This window comes from Crassostrea angulata, chromosome 2, assembly GCF_025612915.1.
Source record: "Crassostrea angulata isolate pt1a10 chromosome 2, ASM2561291v2, whole genome shotgun sequence".
Lineage (NCBI taxonomy): Eukaryota > Metazoa > Mollusca > Bivalvia > Ostreida > Ostreidae > Magallana > Magallana angulata.
In genome coordinates this window covers 3,654,283-3,662,701 of record NC_069112.1, presented here as the reverse complement: position 1 = coordinate 3,662,701, position 8,419 = coordinate 3,654,283, and the positions used below count along the sequence as shown (strand labels likewise).

Below are 8,419 nucleotides of genomic sequence, written 5' to 3'. Positions count from 1 at the left end.
GAATCATGGTTTCATCAAACTTCAATCTGCATAACCTCTGCTTTCACACTAAGTACTGAGTTTTGGACCGAAAACTTTCCCAGAATATTCATAAAGATTTTCTCTATATATTCCTATGTAAAAATTCAAACCGCCATCACGGCCCCGCCCTACCACTAGGGACTGTGATTTTGCAAACTTTAATTTACACTACCCGAGGATGCCTCTACACAAGTTTAAGCTTTTCTGGCCCAATAGTCTTTAAAAAGAAATTTTTTAAAGATTTTCTCTATATATTCCTATGTAAAAATTCATCCCCCATTGTGGTCTCACCCTATCCCTGGACTATTATTTAAACAAAATTGAATCTATACGATCTTGGGATGCTTCCAATCAAATTTGGGCTTTCCTGGTCTAATAGTTTTGGGAAGAAGTTTTCTCTATATATAAAAATTTATCCCCCATTGTGGCCCTGCCCTACTCCAGGAACCATGATTTGAACAAACTTGAATCTACATTATCTGAAGATGGTTACACGCCAATTTGAGCTTTCTTGGCCTAGTAGTTTTTAAAAGAATTTTTTTTAAAAGATTTTCTCTATATATTCCTGTATAAAAATTTATCCCCCAATTGTGACCCCACCCTACCCCCGGGGACCTTGATTTGAACAAACTTGAGCCTACACTATCTGAGGATGCTTCCACTCAAATTTGAGCATTCCTGGCCTAATAGTTTTTGAGAAGAAGATTTTAAAAGATTTTCTCTATATATTCCTATGTAAAACTTGATCCCTCAATTGTGGCCCCTTCCTACCCCCGGGGACCATGATTTGAACAAACTTGAATCTACACTACCTGAGGATGCTTTCATTTTAATTTGAGCTTTTCTGGCCTAATAGTTTTTGAGAAGACAATTTTTAAAGATTTTCTCTATATATTCCTATGTAAATCTTGATCCCCCTCTTGTGGCCCCTCCCTACCCCCGGGGACGATGATTTGAACAAACTTGAATCTACACCATAGTCTGTCCCAAGATATTTATGCTGCACATTTGGACGATTTTAAATAAAAATACACTTACCTGTGAAAGAAGTGCAATTGAAATAGTTGAAAGGGATATTTTCCAAGATAATTTCATTGCCACATTATCATCTTTCACTCAGAAAAATTCACAGGAACAAAAACAGATTCTGTACGGAGATTTATAATGGGGAATGTTTACATTTTTTCTCCATTCGGAATACACTCGGAATACATCGCGCAATATTTCAACGTTATCATCCGGGCTTGCTGCAATACAAAATCTCCGTAGACATCTCATTTTTTAGCATTGTATTGAAACCTGATAAGCTAACGGGCGTTTCGACTGAGAAATCTTGGAAATTTTTCATAGTTTTGAATGAACATCGTTTGAACCCTGAGGTATTTATAAATATCAAGCAATTAAGCCAAATGTGAATCCAAAATATCTTGGGACAGAGTATACCTGAGGATGCCTCCAAACAAGTTTCAGGATATTTCCATACAGGTTACAGCTTTTCAGGCCGAATAGTTTTTGAGAAGAAGATTTTTGAAAAATACCAACAAATTTTCAATAATTCTCAATTATCTCCCCTTTAACACAGTTTTAAGAGGGCGTGGCCCTTCAAACTTGAATCCCCTTCACCTAGTGGTGCTTTGTGCCAAATTTGGTTGACATCTGCCCAGTGGTTCTTGAGAAGAAGATTAAAATTGGAAAAGTTTACAACAACGACAAACAACGGACAAATTGTGATCAGAAAAGCTTACTTGAGGTGGCAGGGGATAGTTTTTTTGGTCGAGGAAATTTGAGGCAGATAGTGCTCATATATGAGATTTAATTTTTCAGTGGATTTTTAAATTTGCTAAAATTGGTTTGCATTCAGGGGACACATGGTCCCGACTCTTGAGAATTTTTAAACATTTCAGAATAAAACAAGTACAACTTACATATAGCACTATAAAGAAAAGCCAGGGACGGTCTCAAAATTTTCTGAAAAATTGCCCTTTTTTCACATTTTCACGGGTCCAGAACCACGCTCCAGTCCCGAGCAACTGCCATAAACTACCATAGGATTTGTAGCTTAATGTATACCCATGCAAATAATCACCAATTGATGGGGGGTCAATCACCTTCTTTTCGAGTGACATTTCGTGTTCTGAACCCACCCTACTTTTCAAGCACAAAACCGAAAGTGAAAATTTTGGCCTCAGTTTCGCATTTTTATTCCATATCTGATGAAAAGTGCTACCAGTATTAAAGTGTCATATATCAATGAAATTGACATGAGCTCCTCTATCCACAAAATGAATGCAATAAATATTCTAGCAATTTACACCCCTCAAATAACCAGCCAAACCCCAGGTTCTCCCTTTATTTCAAAATTTTGACCGGGTCTTTCCTTCGAAACTATCCCCTGCCACCTGAGCCTTTGGCGCTATTGGCAATTGGCTCAGGTGAGCTAAAAAGTAAAGAGACGACACTCGCCATCTTGGATTTCAGGGGGGGGGGCTCAATTCACAGTTTATTTTCAACAATTTATACCCTTTGTCTACCGGTTTCTGGCGAGAACTAGGTCACAAAATGATCCGATGACTTCTCCATATACTTTATATAAGTATACATGCCGTTTTAACCACCCAGTGACCCAAAACGTCTTGATACCATTCCATTTCGAAAGCAACGGAAGTTTACATCGAGCAACGCGACGCCTAGCGGCGGCTCTCCATATAAAGTCAGAGATGTTTCGAATGCATACGGTAAGTCCAGAGAAATCGTAAGAACCCGCGAAAATAGACAGCGACAAGGAAAAATGTGTAAACATTGCGGAAAATGATCACAATATCTTGATAACAGGCCAAGCTGGAACAGGAAAGACATTAACAGTAAAAAACATTGTCACATGGTCACCATCTGTACCAAGACGGGTAAGTCTAAGCAACATATAGCAACTTAAAGCAACATACAGCAACACGCGGCATATAGCAACACACTGTAACTCTCAACACACAGAAACACAGAAGTTACAGTTGGATGACAGCTACACAGTGGGGCAACTGATGGTCACCATCTATATCAATATAGGTACTGTGGAATCATTTAATTTGGTGGGGGTCAAATTTTTGATGGACAGATGTTAGCACATACAGCACCAAATAGCAACACACGCAACATGTAGCAACACAAACACATATGTAAGGTGAATGACAGCCACACAGTTGGGCAACACAATTTGTACCAAGATGGGTAAGTGTTAGCAACATACAGCAACACTTGTCAACATATTTTCTGTATTGTTGTGTAATTGTATAGTGGTTATAACTTTAATTTATACCAGAAGTTCCATGATATTCTTAAGTCTCTAGTTGCTTAAGTTAAGTCAGTCTCAAATGTGTCAGTTTTCTTAAATCCAAAACTCCGTAATAATGTAAATGTTCTAGAAAGTTATATCAACGCTCAATCACTCTATCAAATATTTACGAGTATTTCAAAATCACACATTTCACATGTAAATGAAAACGCTTGTTATGGATCCATAGAATTATTAATGAACAAATGTTATATACACAAATATACAGTTATACAAACTTCCCGTTATCACCATCCTTACCACGTTACAACGTAAATGTAAGCCTGCCTTAAAGTTAATTTAAAGTCCAAGTAACCCAAACCTAATGCCAACCCACTTAGCACGGACTAAACGCCTTGCATGCTGCACAATGGAAATTTACGGGACAATAAACAAAATGCTTAGCGAGGCAATTAATGAACGAGATGGGAAACGGAGACTGGGGCCCACCCTTCTACCCGGGGAAGTGAGTTGACTCGAACCTTAGAGAAGATTCCACGTCAACTGCTGGACTAAGTCAAATCCCGACTATACACCGCGCTCTGGGGGTGTGTTTCTCTTAACCAATCAGAAGGACTATATGTATTTATAACTCGACCCAGGTTTTCCCCACCTCATTATGAATAACACAGACATTTTCCCAATGATACTTAAACGAATACAACCAATCATATTTATCGTTACGTTTTGCTTAAGCAATAGATGAACACGTGCTTGACATGTGACCATGCTAAATATAATGTATATTTTCATTCATATCTTTGTTTACTGCTTGATGCTGTGTTATTTTCTTTTCTTTTTTCATGTATTATGTGTTCAAAGTGGCATATAGGCCCGACGGGCCTGGTGTTTAATCTATGCTGACTGTTGTTAATATTACACTTGGAAATGTATACACATGTCACTATAAATAAATAAATTACTTACTTACTTATAATCCTATCAGTTGTATTATTCTCTAGGTATCTCTAACCATGAGGAATACTCACTGGTCCGCGAGATGATGGACGACGAGAAAGAGAAGACGCTGACTCTCCGCCGAGACAAGTCCATCGCCAAGGACCAGAAGAAACTCGACGAGATGAGAAAGAAACTCAACACGGACGACGAACGTAGGCTACGTTCATTGATACATGATTAGACATTTTCATAAAGTTTTGATCAAATGATTTTAATTGGAGTAGTTGATGAAATTTAGATTTAAAAAAATGTATTGAGTTTTGATTGGATGTTTTGTAAATGAGTTTTGATTGGATGATTTTTCAGTGGAGTGGTTGGACCATTCACGGACCCTGAGAGAACAGGGGGTGTTGGACTTGGACACACTACTGCTGAGGAGGAAGTTCTTTTTCTCCGACCGAAACGTTGACCAGCGTGACCCTGTACAACTCAACCTGCTATACGTACAGGTAACCTAGAATTATACATACAACCTGCTATATGTACAGGTAACCTAGAATTATACATACAATCTGCTATACATACAGGTAACCTAGAATTATACATACAATCTGTTATACATACAGGTAACCTAGAATTATACATACAATCTGCTATATGTACAGGTAACCTAGAATTATACATACAATCTGCTTTACGTACAGGTAACATAGAATTATACATACAATCTGCTATATGTACAGGTAACATAGAATTATACATACAATCTGCTATATGTACAGGTACGGTAACCTAGAATTATACATACAATCTGATATACGTACAGGTAACATAGAATTATACATACAATCTGCTATATGTACAGGTAACATAGAATTATACATGTATACAACCTGCTATATGTACAGGTAACCTAGAATTATACATACAATCTGCTATACGTACAGGTAACCTAGAAATATACATACAATCTGCTATACGTACAGGTGACTTAGAATTATACATACAATCTGCTATATGTACAGGTAACATAGAATTATATATACAATCTGCTATATGTACAGGTAACATAGAATTATACATACAATCTGCTATACATACAGGTAACATAGAATTATACATACAACCTGCTATATGTAAACATATAAGTGTGTTTACTGGATAAATCTAACCAGATAAGTGTGTTTACTGGATAAATCTAACCAGATACGTGCTTAATTCCATTTATTTATATGTATACTTCGTGTGTTGACAGGGTAAATCTAACCTAATCACGGCAGGTAAGATGGTCGGCGAGGCGTCACAGGAAGTGATGACAGGCATTGGAGAGACGGCTGACGACATGGACAAGATGTACCAGGTGAGGCGCTCTGATTAATTGTCTTCGGCTAATTGTGTGATTTCTTTCTTAAAAATTGATGTCAGTAAGGTAACATCTCATAGAATCAACAATGAATGTATACAGAAAGACGTATTTCTTGTGTTTTAAAAACTGTAGATTCCTAATTAAACGCAAGGTATAAACATCACGTAAAATCACATGAAACTTTGGCGTAGCAATTTCATATACTCAAGATTTGATGCAGCTGAATCTTGAAATTTAAGACTTGCATGAAATAAGTAATCTACATTATCATTTTAAATGTACATGTATCATAAGATTTGATATGAATGGTGTTGTATTTTTAGGAGACATTGCTAGCTCTTGCTAAGGCAGTGGCCAATGCGACGGCCCAGCTCGTCCTGAAGGCCAAGAGTGTGGCCAGCACCACCGAGGACCAGGGGCTTCAGAACAAGGTCATCAGCTCGGCGACCAGCTGTGCCCTCACGACAGCTCGTGGCCTGTACCAAGGTACGTCTGTTCATCTACTGTACACAGGGTTATTGTAGCCTTGTATTTCTTTCACCCTTCTACTTGCAAATTTGTCCTGTCTTCAATTTGCCAAGATGTAGTTGTGTTAAAAGGGAGAAGATTGGAGACCTTTGATTTTTCTGAGTCTTAAATTCATCTGCTGACAATGAGGAGAAAAATGGGCAAAAAAAAAAACCGGGGGTGAATATTTCCCTGTATACAGATAAACTTGAGGTGTGTAGTAAGATAAGTCGGAGTTTGTAGTTTATCCATGTACATCACAGAACAAACTCATCGACCGGGCGACGGTCTGTACCCTCGCCACATTTCAACTCGAAGCTTGTAGCTAGGTACGAGTTATATATCATGGCTTGGAATAAGGTATGATTTATCAGGCTTTGTCACAGCTTGCAGCTTGTTCTAAGTTAAAGGTAAATTGACTGACAGAGCTAATAGCTTGTACAAAGCTTTCAGATTGTCTCTGTATATCTCTGTAGCTCCATGACTTTGGTTCGGTAAGAAGCTATGCTGACTGGTAACACAATTTTATTTGGATAACCTTAGTTTGCTGTTAATTTGGATTTGATTTTTATGAAATCTGTTTTAAAGATTGAATATCAGAGTTTAATATTAGTGCTGCAATCAAACTATAAATATTGTAATATTAAATAGATGATATACATTTTTTCATTTGAATTCTCTATGATTGATACTTATTGGTTTGACTAACCCATTTGTTGGGATCTGATTTTTTCGGGTTGATTCATGAGGTTCAGACTAATCCCTTTGCTTGACAAATTCTTCTGGAAATGATCTTATAGGTTAGAAATACTCAAAAGAATGCGGCCGATTTCTTGAATCGGGATTGATCAAATTGGATGGGATAGATCCTATAGGCTGAGATTGATCCTAAAGGCTGATATAGATCCTATAGACTGAGATTGATCCTAAAGGCTGAGATTGATCCAAAAGGCTGAGATAGATCCTATAGACTGAGATTGATCCTAAAGACTGAGATAGATCCTATAGACTGAGATTGATCATAAAGGCTGAGATAGATCCTATAGACTGAGATTGATCATAAAGGCTGAGATAGATCCTATAGACTGAGATTGATCATAAAGGCTGAGATTGATCCTATTGGGTAGGATTGATCCAGTAAGATGGAGATTATTCTATTTGTTGAGACCTTGGATTTTTATTGATCCTGTATGTTAAGTGCAAATACTGTCTTTGAGTGTGGTGTAGATGGTGGTTCTTATTGGTTGAATTAATCCATTTGTTACAATAAGTCCTATTGGTTGAATTTATCCATTTGTTACAATAAGTCCTTTGGTTGAATTTATCCTTTTGTTACAATAAGTCCTATTGGTTGAATTTATCCATTTGTTACAATAAGTCCCATTGGTTGAATTTATCCATTTGTTACAGTAAGTCCTATTGGTTGGAATAATAATCTCTTAGGATGACATCTGCCTGTTGGTACTAACACCGTTTTATATTGTATCACTATATATGTTGTAGGTGGTGCCTCCGACCATCAGTAGCCCGGCCTGTCAGGAACAGCTGATACACGCCACAAAGGGTGTGGCTCACTTTGTTGAGGGAATCGTGGAGGCGGCCCAGCAGTCCTGCCGCGACGACAAGCTTCTGGCCAACCTAGGCACCGCAGCCACCGCGGTTACTCAGGCTCTTAACGACCTGCTACAGCACATCAAGAAGGGGGCAGGGCCCACCGCGGTAAGTGGGATAGTCACTGTTTTCTTTTTCTGTAGCTTTTTGTTTTCTCTCTCTCTCCCTCTCCCTCTCTCTCTCTCTCTCTCTCTCTCTCTCTCTCTCTCTCTCTGAAATAGACCTGTTACACAATATTTAGAAAAAATGAAGAAATTATTACACTGAATTTTTTGTTATAATGACAAACACATTTTAAGGATATTTTGATACAAAGCATTGAGCCTTTAATGATACCAAGATCATGTCATTGAACTCTTCTGTGCAGTGAGGTAGTAAATGTATGTTTTTGATATTCAGGCTGGGGAGTCCCACGAGGACGCAGTGGACACGATCCTGACTGTGACGGACAGACTGTTCAGTAGTGTGGGCGACGCCCACGAGATGGTGAGACAGGCCAGGCAGCTAGCTCAGGTAAGCTCGCAAATATCTCACACATCTTTCATAAGTTCAATTCTATAAAAGTCAATGCTAGATTGGGTTAGCACCTACATGGCTCAGAAATTTAACACTGTTGACTGTTTCAATATAATTACTTGTTTATGATATAATTTTTTTGACCTTGATATCTGTTGTTTTCAGGCGACCTC

General features: G+C 38.0%; 1 pseudogene; it reads left to right on the top strand.

Annotated features, from left to right (window-relative positions):
* The first annotated feature begins 2,588 nt into the window (after positions 1-2,588).
* LOC128171404 (talin-1-like) lies at positions 2,589-6,444 on the top strand (annotated as a pseudogene).
* The last annotated feature ends 1,975 nt before the right edge of the window (positions 6,445-8,419 follow it).